General features: G+C 30.9%; 2 long non-coding RNA genes across 4 annotated transcripts; both read right to left on the bottom strand.

The window, feature by feature from the left end:
• Positions 1 to 1,276: 1,276 nt before the first annotated feature.
• LOC145055262 (uncharacterized) lies at positions 1,277 to 7,447 on the bottom strand. Its single transcript, XR_013685124.1, has 16 exons — positions 7,385 to 7,447; positions 7,091 to 7,175; positions 6,856 to 6,986; positions 6,633 to 6,723; positions 6,483 to 6,561; positions 6,312 to 6,391; positions 5,707 to 5,767; positions 5,520 to 5,565; positions 5,331 to 5,379; positions 4,589 to 4,647; positions 4,352 to 4,437; positions 3,893 to 4,035; positions 3,606 to 3,659; positions 2,865 to 2,918; positions 2,711 to 2,780; positions 1,277 to 1,713 (listed from the first exon to the last, which is right to left on the bottom strand). It is a non-coding gene; the product is annotated as an uncharacterized LOC145055262 (long non-coding RNA).
• A 70-nt stretch (positions 7,448 to 7,517) lies between these two features.
• LOC145055260 (uncharacterized) lies at positions 7,518 to 13,313 on the bottom strand. 3 transcript variants are annotated; one of them, XR_013685121.1, is made up of 10 exons: positions 12,882 to 13,313; positions 12,693 to 12,789; positions 12,115 to 12,245; positions 11,955 to 12,038; positions 11,581 to 11,843; positions 9,352 to 9,447; positions 8,959 to 9,226; positions 8,797 to 8,880; positions 7,940 to 7,996; positions 7,518 to 7,825 (listed from the first exon to the last, which is right to left on the bottom strand). It is a non-coding gene; the product is annotated as an uncharacterized LOC145055260 (long non-coding RNA). The 3 variants fall into 3 exon arrangements; XR_013685122.1 differs by lacking the exon at positions 12,115 to 12,245 and having other exon boundaries at positions 8,959 to 9,078; positions 9,147 to 9,226; XR_013685120.1 differs by lacking the exon at positions 12,115 to 12,245.
• Between the last annotated feature and the right edge of the window lie 1,885 nt (positions 13,314 to 15,198).

Below are 15,198 nucleotides of genomic sequence, written 5' to 3'. Positions count from 1 at the left end.
GATAGTTTTTAAGGAAATAGTGAGACATTGTTGAAAATTCAGCATGCTCCTTGAAAATGGAAATGAAAGAGATGAAGATGACAGGGACAAAAGGGTCATTTTCATAAATTTAACATCTAGGTGACGACCTAGGTACCAAGAGCGTTATGAAACCATAAAATAAGAACCAAAATTGCAATGTCTAAGTATGTTAAATTTTCATAGTGCATTGTCTTAATAAGAAAAAAAAAAGTCAAAAGTACAACGTTCATATATTTTGAATATAAAATGCTATAAATGTTAACCAAAATGAAACAAGTTTAGATTTTCAAAGTACAAGTCTTACTAAGTTAGATTTTGAAAATGCAATTTCTTAATAGAAAAACAGTTGAAAGTACAATACAATGTTGGATTTAGAAAATACAATAACTTAAAGGAAAAATAGTTGTTAAAAAAATTGAACCAAGTTCAAACAAGTTTAATATTTTAAAGGTAAAATGTCTTGATAGGTTAGAGTTTCAAGGTGAAAGGTCGTAATAGGAAAAAAGTAAAAGTAAAAAGTCTTAATAGGTTAATATGAAATTTATAAAGCTATAATGGGCAACCAAAAACAAACATGTTTAGTTTTTTAGTATAGTGAATTGATAGGAAAAATATCATTTTCCCGGTGCAACATGAAATTGCAATAAATATAATATGTGGGTTAGGGTGATAAAAGTTGGAGGGCAAAATAGACATTTACATGTCATTGGTTTTTGATAGTCATGTACGCTGATGTTTACTAAGACAACATACTGCCTCTCCTCTTTGTGTATGTTGAATCATATGTATAACCTTTCTCAAACATCCACAGATTTAAGCTTTGACCTTTATAAGCTACCCAAAAAAAGTACATGTTACTACTATAATAAACAATCTAATAGACCATAAATACATTACAAGTAAGGGAAAACGATAGAAAAACCCTATGTATTATAGATGAATGTTTTAAAAAAAAACCCTCATATTAATTTTATGTATAATTTAACCATTATTATTTTATTTCTCGTCCTGTTTAATGCTTTATAACCGGTTGCCATAAATGACGTGGTATCATTTACACAAACAAATTCAGGTTAAAAAGATGTTTGCTGCTTCAAAAATCATTATCTTTAAAAATAAAAAACCTCCTCCTTCATCAATGGATCATCATAATCATTCACTCATCTTCAACAATCTCTCTTCTTCTTTCTTCTCTGCAACCAACATGCTGCCAAGACCAAAACCAAAACCCCTTTTATTCTTCTTTTTTCTTCCATTTGGGTTTTCTTCGATTGTTGATTGTACTTGTGTTCCCGATTCTACTTACAGATGCCGTTGTTGATTGCTGTTCAGGGGATGGAATTGATTGTGATGATACAGGGAATCGGGTGGTGGAGTTGTCGTTACCTGATAGAGGTCTTCGTGGTGTAATCTTTTCTTCTCTTCAATCTCTCAACACTCTCTCCCTCCTAAACCTGTCGTGTAATTTCCTATCTGGTCCCCTCCCCGATGGACTTTTTTCCTCTATGAACAACCTCCGCACCATTGAAGTGGCTACAATAGTTGTGGGACATATTGCCTCCTACAATCCAATCACTTAATTTCTCCGGTAATCGTTTCAGTGGCACGATTCAAGCTGCGTTTCTCCAGTCTAACACCAAACCTGATTGATCTCAATGTCAGCAACAATACCTTCACCGGCGTCATTCCTTCCTTTACAAATAACCACATATTAGTAATTGAAATACATAAATTAGGACTCGCTTACAATCTTCAGAAATTCATATAACATGGGGAAGAATCTATGTGTTGATAAGTGTGGCAGATTAGATTAGATGACCCTAATAATAACCATACAATGCTATAAATCTATAGACTTATCAAAGTGATTTCACTGATTAAATAGGTAAACTTTTTCACTGATTAAATAGGTAAACTTTTTCGAAAAATAAAATATGAAAATACAATGCTATAAATGGATAGACTTATCAAAGTGTAATGTCACAGTAAGAAAAAAAATATTGTTAGTACATTGCTATATTTGGGTAGAAGATATCTAAAAAAGTTGGGTAGTAGATATCTAAAAAAAAGTTGAAAGTCCTAATAAGAAAATGGCAGTATGCTATAAATAAATAGGTAGATTTTTCCAAAGTATCATGTCATAATAAGAAAAAGTTGCAAGTACAATAATGTAATAGAAAGAAATGAAACCAGGAAGGATGCTATAAAACACAAATAAATGAAACAAACAATTGGTGTCCACTTGTATAACATATTATAGCAACATCATCAAAGGGTGATGATTGTTACTTCCCCAAAGCGCACCGATTCATATGGCAAATAAATCGGTAATCAAAGAATGGGTAGAAATCATGAAAGATTAAAAAGTCAAATCAAAGAAACTCATGTTATTGGAGATACATGTTTAAGAAAATGATACAACCTTTAACCCACAGAAGGAATCTCTAACAAAAAGCTCATCAGCAATTGAAATGTCAAAGTGATTGATTAGCAACTAATATCACAAATTTAAGCGTTTGAAAAATATGGCTTTGTGCAGAAGAGTGATTAAGATTAAGATTGGGCATCAACTTCAGTTTAATACATTTGCAGCATAAAGAAAGACGATTTGTGTCAAGGTTTTATATTCAGTTTTAGTGAAGAAAGCCTAACTAATATAGTGGATCTTAGACATGTAGAAAGTAGATACCTGCACAATAAGGTGCCAACCAATGCGAGGATGATCAGGAAATCCAGTGAATAGCTTCAAAAAGGATAATCTGTCACCAAAAGAGAAATATGTCAAGGTTTCATATTCAAGCAATATCTAATGTTTGATAATGAACCCAACAAGTGTGACACACCTGAAATTCCTTATCTGATTTCTGCAATTTTGGTCTCAAAGTTATGTCATTTTACTAACAACAAAGATCAAAAAATTAGAAACCTCATAAAGGATCAAATTTTAAAAAATCAGCTACACTCATGGGCCAAAATTTAAATATTACTAAAAAAAGATAGATATATCATTCATATATTGTTATTATTTAAATACTGTTACAAAATCATTGATATTCAGTAGTGAAAATTATCCATTAAGTACTAATAGTAGAATAAAATTATGTATTAAAGTATTAACATTTGATCCAGTAACAAAAATTGCCACCAGAAAGAATGAGATGAAATCCATAATTTCTTAACATAATCGGTTTGGCTAAGATAAATAGTAACAACAATAAGTTGCTTGTTCAAGCATCACAGCTGAATAAAGAGGCTCTTGCAAAAAAAAAAATTGAAGTTTTTATAACAGTATTCTCATATATAATATTTTATTGATTATTACCTCATCAGAGATACAGAAGTAAACACCAGCACCCTCTTAACATTGTATTAAGTATGTGTTAATATGTTAGATTTTGAAATTTGAATGTATAATGTCATAAGGAAAAGTATCATGTTATAATCTTAAAAGTAAATAAGTGAAAGATTTATCCAATTATTGCACAGTTAGTTTTTTTCTTATTAGAAGATTCTTGCTTATTAGGATATTACACAAATAAAAGAAAATAAGTTGTTTATTGCATTTAGCACTAAATATAACTTACACTTTAAGAAAATCCATGACATCAGGAGACAAGGGTGATGGTTGTTACTTTTCCCTAAAAAGCATGAAAGATTAACTCAAATCAAAGAAACTCATGTTATTGGGGATGTTTTAGTCTGTTAATGTGATATCAAGACATAGTAGATTTTTGAAAATTAAAATGTTTCTAACACCATGATCACGGATGTTTTTATTTTCTTAAAAAGCATGCTACTGAAACACTAATTGGAAAATGGAATGAAAAGAGTTTTTTAAAATGAGCAACAAAAACAGATGCAATTAGACTACCTGTGCATTATAAGCAAGCCTCTTCTGCTGATGAAACCAGATAACAGGGCTTGTCTTCAAGAGACAGAAAAACAATTAAAAAAGAGTACTTACATTTGTTAAAATAATAATTCTTTAGCTGGATGTTGTGCTTAAATTCCATCCTACAAATGCAACAAAATTTTTGCATTCACTTTAACTGATGACTACAAACCACAATTTCCAACACATATTTACTTCCCACATCAAACATATACAGGAATAGTTTTCAAGGAACGACAGAAATTTTGTTGAAATTTCATCATTCTCCTTGAAAATGGAAATGGAAGAGATGAAGATGACAGGGACATAATAGTCATTTTCATAAATTTAACATCCAGGTGACGAACCAGGTACCAAGCATTATGAAACCATGTGAATAAAGATCAAAATTGAAAAAAAAACAAAAAAAAACAACCCTTTTAGACCTAAACCACCAACCTGACAATAAGAACATGTTGTTTTAACTGTAGCAAGAAACTCCTCCACTCCTCCACTATAGAAGTAAAGAGGAGGGAATGCTAGACCTGAAATTAGTAGATCACATTTGAAAATTCATAAATATATTTTGCCTTATGGCATAAACAAATGCATATGAAAACCTCATAGATGTTAATAACAATGAAAACAAAATCAAATTATAGCACAAAAGACTGTAACTTAGAGGACAAAACTAACCTTTCTCAGACAGCCATGGATTTGAATTTTGAGCTTTAGCTTTTTTAAGGTATCCATGTCTATTATGTCAAAAAGAAAGTATTATCTTACTACAATAATAAACAATCTAATAGAACATACATACATTACAAAAAACTAAAATAATACTTCAGAGGAATAGATCATTTCCATAAATAGTTAAGAGCCTTGTTTGATCAACTTCAAACCCCCACTGATCCTCTCTGTGGCATATTGAGTTGGATGAATTGTCACATTATCCTTAAGTAACTATGTTATAATTGTTTAGATCTTCAAAGTATGTTCAATTTTTAAAGTGCACTCTCTTAATTAGAAAAAAAAAAAGTTGAAAGTACAATGTTCAAATATTTTGAATATAAAATGCTAATGAGACAAGTTCAAATTTTCAAAATACAAGTCTTAGTAGGTTGTATTTTTTAAAATGCAATGTCTTAATAAAAAAAATAATAAAATGTACAATGTCTTAATAGAAAAACATTTGAAAGTACAATAACTTAAAGGAAAAATAGTTGTCGAAATAATTGAACTACAATGTTATAATTGGCAACATGTTTGATTTATCAAAGTATAGTGACTTGATAGGAAAAATAATAAAATTAAATTGTCTTTGATACTTAGGATCCATGTCAGTTGAAGAAGAAACAAAAAGGCTTGCACATTCATTATAATCAAAGACTTACATGTAACTAACTTAAATGGGAGAATGAGAAGCAATGCACTTTACATGTAACTAACAGGATGATCAAAGGCTTCATGGTCTGAAAAGACATATGCTGCATACAAGTTCAACTTCTTTATTGAAAAACTGGAACCTTGTTTGTACAAAATCTTCAGCAGGGGAAAGTAAATAAATAATGTTAAAATGATAAAATTTAAACTCTTACAACTGTATGTAACTAGGTGAAAAACTTACAGATGAGATGGGTATAGTTTCTATAGGTGAAAAGCTCCTTTGTCACCTACTTAATTGAAAAAAAACATTTCTCAGAAAAACCTACTAACAATAATATGGCTAAATTGGCTAGTAAACAAGTTACTTAATAGGAAAGCATTGTAACATGTGATGAATGTTGTGAGCATCTAAACAGATAAATTTATACCTCAACATTTGGTTGTCGAACATCTGATGCATACAACATTCTCAATTTGAACTTGTATAGCCTGTAAGGGCAAAGTCATGTATAATTAATTAGTTTCTTGTCTAACAAACTATGCATCTATTAGATGGACCTCTTCTTTATAATCTAATAAAATTCAAAAGAGACCGATTTCAATTAAAAAGTCCAAACAATAAAGACAAAGTGTTTTTTAAAATGAATTACAGCCAGAGTGGGGCAGAGAGTCCCCATTTAGGTCAAGAAGCTCTAAACATTCATGTGGGTTTTGTTTTACTCATTTGGGTTAAAAAAAAGTACATGAATGCCATGATCAAACTTTCATTTATAGGAAGCCAAAATTGAAAAATCAAAATCCAAAATTTACAAAACATGGAAGAATCTGAACAAAACCTTAGAAACAGGGCAAAGCATAACAGAAATGACCATAACCAAAGCCACTTGTCCAATTTTTTTGCATAAAACACAGATAAATGAAAAGATTGCTATTACAACAATACTGTAATAAAAAGAAATGAAACTAGGGTGATATAAGACACAAATAAATAAAAAAGTAAGTTCCATGACATCAGGAGACAAGGGTGATGCACCTGAAACCATTAAAGAAAGTTTGTCTTTTATTTTGTTAAATACTAATCTGTCCCACATAGCATAGGAGATGCACTCTTGCCTGAAAGATATAATATCAGACAAATTATATTCTTTAAAGTATGGAAAGCTAAAAGGCTCCCTTGAGCTGATTTTTTTATATAAATAGTTACCTTTAAGTAATGCTTGCCTCCTCGCATTAAATGCAATCTTTCTCTATGACCACCAGATGACATCACTGCATTCATAACACTGAAATAACCACACACCTAACTGAGCATCAATAAGCCATACAAATTGAAAAATACATAAATTTATCATACCCATCATATCATACACTCTGTTACATAATCATGGAACATAATAGGTCTCACTCAATTCCACCATCATCTCATCCAACAATTTCAAGTTGTTCTACATGAATGAATATAGATTGCCCATTAAGTCAAAAAGAAACAAAAGTTTTGTCATGATGTGGTTAAGTACAATAAGGAAATCATTATCATAAACTTAATTCAGACAAAACATGAAAATTGAGTTTCTTACTCCTTGATAAAATCCAACTAAGCCACCAATATCATCTGGTTTCACCTTTCATATATGTGTGAAAACAATAGGCATTTGATGGATAGAACGTAATTTCAAGACTTCCACCAGCAACATTTGCAGTCAGGTTTCTATGGGAAGGTAAGAAAAGATTAAATCAGTAATTCATATGGCAAATAAATCAGTAACATCATTTGATGGTAGACTTGAAAAAAAAAAAAAAAAAAAAAAAAACCTTTGGAGTCCACTTGTATACCATATTGTAGCAACATCATCTTGTATTCGTGAACGAAAAGAAAAGGGTGATGGTTGTTGTTTCCCTAAAAAGCACCAATTCATATGGCAAATAAATCAGTAATCAATTGATAGAAATCATGAAAGATTAAAAACTCAAATCAAAGAAACTCATGTTATTGGAGATAGAAGTTGAATTGTGTTATTATGATGACCTAGCAAAAAGTTCAAGAAAATCAAACACACTAAAATGTGATTCAACAAAAAGGATTTGAAGTTTAGAAAATGATACAACCTTTAACCCCACCCAGTTGTTGATGGAAGAGATGTCATTAGCTCATCTAACCCTTCAACCACCTATATATATATATATATATATATATATATATATATATATATATATATATATATATATATTATCACTCAATATGAGTTCTTGAAGGTTGTAGCTTCACTTCAATAAAGAATCTTATCAGTGCAACCAATAAGAAATGAACCAAATGATTAACTATCAAAACAACAGAAGTTATCAATTAAGTGAGTTCATAACAAATCAAGAACAAATGAAGAACAGGATACATATAGCAATTCGAGATGCTATGGTCTCACAAAAGAAGAAGAAACTTCTAAAATATTCTGCCTAAAATGACAGAGGATCTGCCTTAATTCCCAAAATGCCCCTGCTGTCCCACTAACTTTGTCTGTGGTCCCCTCTTCCATTGGAATCTTTTTGTGCCTTTTGTATTGCAAGTGTGGATGCACAATAGTTATCAGTGACAAAAAGATGAGCAACTAAAATGATTAGCAACTAATAAAAAATTTAACCTTTTGAAAAATGGGTGAAACTTACAATATGCAATGTCTGTGTGGCACACAAAATATGGCTTGTGATACACATCTTCCGTACCTGCAAGATTTGGCATTAACTTTAGTTTAATACATTTGCAGCATAAAGAAAGACAATTTATGTCAAGTTTTTATATTTAGTTTTAGTGAATAAGTACCAAAATTGAAAAAACAAAAATAAAAACAGCTACACTTATGGACAAAAATGTAATATTACTCTAAAAAGATTGATAAATCATTCATATAGTGTTACAGAATAAATTGTGTCTGAGGAGGGTAAAAAAGTAATTTCATCCAATTCGGTGTGTATTATATCAAACTTTAATAACTACTTCACTTTGAACTAACTTATTGTCCTATATGAAAGTGGACATGATCCCAAATATAACTCCATGTTGTTCCCTTTCAAAACAGAAAGAATGTTTCTGTATCCATAAATGGCATGTTTTATCTTATACAAAAAGCCACAACTTCTCAGAAGAATATAGAGCACAAAAACTTAGAGAGTAGAGTAAAATATACATCCGGTCCCTGATTGTATACCTAATTTATGAATTTGGGTCCTTATTTGAGGTTCTTGTAACATTTCTGGTCCCTGTTCCAAGTAATTTGGCTATTTTTTGCAGATTTGGTCCCAAAATTATTGTCATTTTACTAGAAACAGAGATCAAAAAAGTTATAAACCTCAAAAAAGAACCAAAATTTAAAAAATACTTAAAAAAAGATAGATAAATCATTTATATACTGTATTTAATTATTGTTACAAAATCATTGATATTCAATAATGAAAATTATCAATTAAAATATTAAATGATCAAGTAACAAAAATTGCCACAAGAAAAAACGAGATGAAATCCAAACTTTTCTAAGATGATTGGTTTGGTTGAAAGAAAATGTAACAATAAGATGCTTGTTCAAGCATATCACAGCTGAATGAAGAGGCTCCTGCAAAAAAATGATTTTCCTTTTTAACAATATTCTCATATATAATACTTTTAATCACAAAACAGATTTGATTATTACCTCATCAGTTATACAAAGGTAAAAACTGACATCCTCTTTATATTGACTACTTGTTTTTAATATTTCAACCCACAAAAGACCACACCATGTGGCACTTCCCTTCCCTGATGTCCTAATTCGCTAAATAAAAGCACATTTTAAAAAAATAAATAAATAAATAAAAGAATCAACCAAATTACTAGGCGTACTCTGTTACATAATCCTGAAACACTACAGAATATATAGTAGGTCTCAATTATTCCATGTCATCCAACAATTTCAAGTTATCCTACACGAATGAAAATACATTAATCAAGTCATAAAGAAACAGCAGTTTTGCCATGATGTGATTAAGTACAATAAAGAAATCATTATCATGAACTTAATCCCGAAAAAAAAAATTGAGTTTCTTACTCTTTGATAAAATTCAGCTGAGCTACCATAGTACAGCAATATGATCTGGTTGGACCTTTCATAAATGTGTGCCAAAGGAAGATAAGATTCATATAACTGAAATAAGCATGGACAATAAATATTAAAACAAAATAATGTTGAAACAATTGGCAAATACTTAATTTCAGGACTTCCACTAGAAAAAAACCATTTACAATCGGGCTTCCATGGGAAACTATAGTCCCCTTCATTAGGTAAAAAATAATTAAAATTAAAACGCTATTAACTTAATATATAATGCTATGATTGATTAAAGTTTCAACATGCAAAGCAATTTCACCGCTTCATTAGGTAAAAAATTTAGAGTATAATGTCATAATAAGCAAAAAAAAAATGAAAGTACGATGCTATAAATGGGTGGATTTTAAAAGTATAATTTCACAATAAGAAGACACTTGGAAGTACAATGGTATGTATAATGGGGTAGAAGTTTCAAAGCAATAAGAAAAAAGATGAAAGTACAAGGCTATAATTGGGTAGACATGTAAAAGTATATATAATGGCCTACTAAAGAAAATAGCTAACTGTGCTAAGAGAGATAAGTTCCAATTAGGGTAAGAAAAAAATTCTATTTTGGTAGACTTGAACAGAAAAGAAAAGAAAAAAAAAAAGCACAAGTGAATATCTGGTGTCCACTTGTATAACATCATCTGGTTTTGGTGGATGAAAAGAAAAGGGTGATGGATTGGTTGTTACTTCTTTCAACTTCTCTTCAAGAACAACATTGTACACTTGTTCTGCCACTTCCATAACAATAAAATCAGTAACTATGGTGTGGAATGTAGAGCAAAACATTAAGATGAAATCTAGAGTTGATAAAAAAAACAACCATGAAACAACAAAAATGTACGTTGATTTAGGCAGTTGTCTCTAAATTTGAAAAATTGAAAAAACTAATATCAAAATTCTAACCTTCATGAGTGTTCTCCAAAATAAGTACCAAATATGAAAAAATCAGCTACACTCAGGGACCAAAAATCTTATATTACTCTAAAAGGATTGATAATCATTCTTATATTATTAAGGAATCATTGATAGATAACGAAAATTATGTATTAAGTAGTAATAGTAAAACAAAATTACATATTAAAGCAGTAAGATATGATCTGATAACAAAGATTGCAATACGTGATAGCATTTCTTGTACAGATCAGAGATGAAATCCATACTTTCTTGGCTAAAAGGAAACAAGTTACTGAATAGGAAAGCATTGTAACAGATAAATTTATACCTCAACATTTAATTGTAACAGATAAATTTACAATCTTCAGAAATTCATATAACAATCAATACATGATTTAACTTCATAAACAAACCAACAAAAAACAACAATGTGTTAAACCTAACACAATTAGTAAAACGCAAATCAATGAAAGAGAAACAAGAAAGAGCATTATCAGGTGTCGGATTCTTTCATGATCACATACCCACAGAAAGAGATTTGACCAGAACATCATGATATTCATAAAAAGGCTGACAGAATCAAACTTGAAATTTTGTCTCTCAAAATCTACCCAGTTTTAGCAATGCCATACAAATAGCTTAATTAGGTAAACTTTTTTTAGAGCATAATGTACTATTAAGAAAAAAATAATCAAAATATGATGCTATAAACAGGGTCATAGACTCAATCATGAGTTTTATTTAAATGCCAATTTCCTGGAGATAATACACAAGCATGAGTTTTAGGAACATAGGGGTATTTCTGGAAACACAAAAAACAGGGTCATATATCTTTTGTAATCAGTGGATAGAAGGCAGTAATTTGATAAAGCAAGTTCTCATAATCTCGTAACAGAAAGGCATAACCACCCAACACCCTTACTTGAGATTCAATGCAAAGCTAAATAAGAACATAAAAAACATCAAGTGTTTTATAGTTTTAAGGGTAAAAACATACATGTTGACACTTTGATTCTCAGGGGATCTTCTTTTCCTTTTCTCCACCATAACATAAGTTCTTTATTTGGTTTCTAAAACCTTTTCTTGTTGCAGAGTAATGAATGGAATTTTTCAAACAAGTTGAAATTAAGAAAAACAATCAATCTCAGATTAATGTATGGAAGTGGTTCACAAAATATTTTTGAAATGAATGGAATTTGTCAAATGAATGGGTATTTGTCATGTGTATGATTGATGCAAAAGACATAAAACATGAGAATAACTGGAATGCAGATGCAATGACACTACCTGTGCATTATTAGCCTCTTCTGTTAATGAAACCAGATAACATAACAGGGCTTGTCTCCAATGTCTTGAGCTGCACATACCATAACCTTTTTATTTTTCAAAGAAACTATTAAACAAGGAAAAGAAACATTGGTTAAATAAATCTTTGAGCTGGATTTTGTTCTTAATTCCATCCTACATATATGCAACAAAATTATTGCATTGGCTTTGATTGATGACTAGAAGCCACAATTTCCAACATATGTTTCATTACCACATCAAACCTGCCAAGAAAAGCATACCAACTGTGTCAGAATCATTGATATTAATATAATTTATTAAAGGTATCCAGTAACAAAAATTTCCACCAAAAAGAAAGAGATGAAAATCCATACTTTTTTCACATAATCAGTTCGGCTGAACTAAAAGGTAACCATAAGATGCTTGTTCAAGCATATCACAACTGAATGAAGAGGTTCCTGCAAAAAAAAGGAATTTTTTAAACAATATTTTCATATATAATGATTTTATTCACCAAAGAGACTTGATTATCACCCCATCAGATATATAAAAGAAAACATCAGCATCATTAAGAAGAAGAAGCAGGGTAAATGATTCATGTTAAAAAGATCCACAAACATGTTGATACTTAGAATCCATGTCAGTTGAAGAAACAACAAAAAGGCCTGCACATTCATTTGGATATTAAACAAGTTACTTAATAGGAAAGGAAAGCATTATAACATGTGATGAATGTTGTGAACATCTAAACAGATTTGATTGTGAAAGTGGAACATCTCATGTACTTTAATTTAATTGGAAAGGAAACATAACTTAATTAAACAGAAACACACAACTTGATATGAAACTTTTAGTTAGAACCAAAGTACACTTCTATTTCTAATTGAATTAGAAACACAAACAATAAATTATCTTTCCCTAATTGAATTTCTAATAATTCAATAAGTTGTTTAATATTTTAATTTGGTTTGTGATTATTTACTTCTCTCTACATAATTTAATCCGACAACATTTTTACCCTCAAAACAAAGCAAAACAAGTCTTTAGGTTAATTAAGACATTTCATCAAACACCTAAACTGCACAGATAAACAATCTACAACTACGAAATACCTTTTGGGTTTCAAAACTATTTAAATTTTACAGACATCACAACTTGCTTGACCAAATCATCTTCGTTTGATGGATGCTTTGGTTTCAATTTGGCGACCTGATTCAAAAAACCATCGAATCAAAAGTTGCCATACACTTAGCCTAAAACACGTCACATTATTATTGAAAAGATACAAATAAACACAATACCTAGAAATCAGAGGAAAAAGATATATACTCTTTTTCTTGATCGATGATGATGGTAAACCAAACTGACTGATGAATCCATTAATGAACGAAGAGCGACCTGAATAATCTTCTTGGCCTATTGAAAATACCTAACAAAAACAAAATCAAAATCAATAATACACACAAAAAAAAATTCAAGAACTTTAACTAACAGACGAGGAGGAAACACAGAGGATTGTTGAACGCCGGATAAAGAAAGAAAGAGGAAGCGGTGGTGTCGCTAGAAGAAAAAGAGGAGAAGGTGGTGCCTCCAAATAAAACCCTCTTCTTCTTCTTCTTCAAATAAACATGTCTCCGGTGGTGTTTGAAGAACAGCCGGATGAGTGAAGAAGGTATATATTAAGCGCCAATACACCGACTAAACCCTTTCGACTTCCGAATTCCAACGGTTATTTTTTATAAAACCTTTCCAAAAGTAACGCCTTCCTAAATTACGATACTAACGCTTTAAATCATTTTCCATTTAACTTTAAACTGTAAATTTATCTTCTATTGCAAAATTGGTACCTTTGTCTCTCATTTTACATTTTAACCCATTTTTTAATCTAATTTGGTCCAAACTTCTTTTAGAAAAATTTCCAAATATTTTTTAAATCATTTTTATAAAATTAGTTATTTTACTTAAAAAGTGATTTGTGTTGTATGTATGTTTCTAAAATTCATTTATTATAATAAATTATATCTTTTTTAATTCGTTTCTTGTATTTTATAAAAAATATTTTTTACAATTTTTTAATATTTTTTTATCAAATTGGTTTTACAAAAGTAGTTTTTTTTAAGTTTTTTTTTAAAAGAAAAAAAAAGATTTAGATCTTCTCTTTGATGCATGTATTTTAAGATTTTCCATGTATTTATAAATATATTTTTTTCAAAAATCCACTTCTATTTTTTTACATATTCATTTTTATGCATTTGTAGTTGTAAAAATATGTTAAAAAGTTCTATTTTTTAACATATTTGTTTATAAATAAATAAATAAACTAAAAGTGCACCATAAGGAATGCACTTTCATGATATAACTTAATGTAACCCACCCTATATCGTAAATTACAATTATGTCTTGTTTGTTGCACATGTTAAATTTTCGACAACGTATATTATACATCATGCAATTTCCTTTGTTTTACAATTTTGGACCAATTTTTTTTTCAAATTTTTGCAAACCCGAATTATTTTCAGTGGCATCATCGGAAGGGTTCTGAGTGGACTTGGGAGCCGGAGTCCGAGATGCACGAGCAGTACCCTTAGTTATTTCCAGAAGATGACTTCGAGGGCGAAGTCTGATTCTAGTGAGAGAGAATTGTAACATCCCTATATCAGGTATACCTCATCAACCCTTGTTCTTTTGGTAATTGTCAAGTTTGGCCCTTTATTAGAGAAAAGGTGGTAAGTGAGTACGCGGGGCGTACGCGTGTGTACGCTCAGCGTACTCATGTACGTGTTTTTGACGCGAAAGCCACCTAGTACGTTGGGCGTACCAGAGGGTACGCTGGTCGTACTAGGCCTAGAGTGAAAACCCTAATTAAGGGTGTGTCCATATTTAAAGGACATGATGGCCTCATTTTTTGTCACCACTCCCATACCTCAACCCTCTCAAACCCTAATTTCTCATCCCTTGAGCTTGTGTGTCCATTTGTGAGTTATTAAGTGTTCTTGTGGTTTCTTTGGAGTGAAAAAGGAACTTTGAAGAGGAAGGAGTGGGGGTCCAGGCTTTGGATTTGAGCTTATATGTGGTTTGAGCTTCAGTTAGAGGTATAAAGCTCAAAGCTTTCTCATCCTTTTTTATCTGTGCTTTATGTGTTCCATTTTAGGGTTTTTGGTCCCAAAGCTTGAAGCTTTATGAGTTTTTGAAACTCCAGAGCCTAATATCTGTCCCTTAGAGTGTTTTAATGGAGTGGTTTCATAAAAATGGAGTCTTGGACATCAAAACCACCCCATGCATGAGATATGAACATTCTTGAGAATAGAAAAGCGGGAGTTTTGGTGTTTGTGACTTTTTCAGCCATGCAAAGGCTTAAAGTCACAGACTTTATGGAGTGTGACCCTTTATGGAGTCTAGATCTGAGATTTGAGCTAAGGTCTTAACAAATTAAGACCAAATGAGTAGGAAGAGCAAAACTGGGACGTACGTTGAGCGTAATCCCAATACACGCAGCGTAGGGTCGAGAATCCCCGATGCATACATGGCGAAGGAGTACGCCCAGCATAGAGGGCTTGTACGCAAGGCGTACGCGTTGCCATTAACTTTTAGTTGACTTTTAGGGTTTGGTCAATTTGT

This window comes from Lactuca serriola, chromosome 5, assembly GCF_051521515.1.
Source record: "Lactuca serriola cultivar US96UC23 chromosome 5, Lser_US96UC23_V15, whole genome shotgun sequence".
In the NCBI taxonomy this organism is placed as follows: Eukaryota; Viridiplantae; Streptophyta; class Magnoliopsida; order Asterales; family Asteraceae; genus Lactuca; species Lactuca serriola.
Note: the sequence above shows the minus strand (reverse complement) of the source record. Positions and strands in the feature narration are given on the sequence as shown.